At 41.5% G+C, this 786-nt stretch overlaps 1 non-coding gene across 1 annotated transcript; it reads left to right on the top strand.

Annotated features, from left to right (window-relative positions):
- Positions 1 to 321: 321 nt before the first annotated feature.
- Positions 322 to 544, top strand: LOC121488581. The gene has a single exon (XR_005987188.1). It is a non-coding gene; the product is annotated as a small nucleolar RNA U3 (small nucleolar RNA).
- The last annotated feature ends 242 nt before the right edge of the window (positions 545 to 786 follow it).

Here is a 786-nt window from a genome sequence, read left to right on the forward strand (position 1 = left end):
GAAAACATAACTTTTTCTTAAATTCTTTCAAATGACAGAAATTATTCATGGGAATACAAAAGGGAGCAATCTCTGAGGGTAAAACATGCTATTTTACTGGTGGGTCTTTAGAAATACCCTAACTTTCCATCCACCCCAGTTCTAAGAAATCAACTTCCATTCGAAAAGTCCAGGCTGAGGCAAAAGAATCTATTTAACTTACATTATAATACAAAACACTGTTTGCCAGAGAACTTCCATCACTTGTCTGGGTAGCTGCTGCTTCTTTCCCTCTTTTTTTTTTGATAATACATTACCAAATGATTCTAAATTCTCAGATGCAAGACTATACTCTCAAGCATCATTTCTACAGTTTGTTACTAGAGAAGTGTCCTAAACAGGTAGAGCGCTGGAAACCGTGAGGAAGAGAGGCAGTGTTCTCTCCTGAGAGTGAAACTGGCTCTTCATGTTGCTTCTGCAACTATTTTTGTCACTGATGATCTTTCTTTTCTTCCTTTGTGAGAGGGAGGAGAGTGGCTTTGTGAGAGAGAACCTCATGAGGGGCTAAGGAAGGAAAGAAGGAAGAGAGAGAGAGGAAGGAAAGAAGGAAGGAAAGAGAGAAGGAGGAGGGAAGAAAAAAGAAAGAGGGAGAGAGAGGAGGGAGGGAGGGAGGGAAGGAAGGAGAGAGGAAGGGAGAAAGGAAGGGAGAAAGGAAGAAAGGAAGAAAGAAAGAGGATAGAAGGAAGGAAGGAAAAAAGAAAGGAAGAAGGAAAGAGGATAGGAGGAAGGAAGGAAAGAGGGAGGGAG

Source organism: Vulpes lagopus, chromosome 3 (assembly GCF_018345385.1).
Source record: "Vulpes lagopus strain Blue_001 chromosome 3, ASM1834538v1, whole genome shotgun sequence".
Taxonomy (NCBI): domain Eukaryota; kingdom Metazoa; phylum Chordata; class Mammalia; order Carnivora; family Canidae; genus Vulpes; species Vulpes lagopus.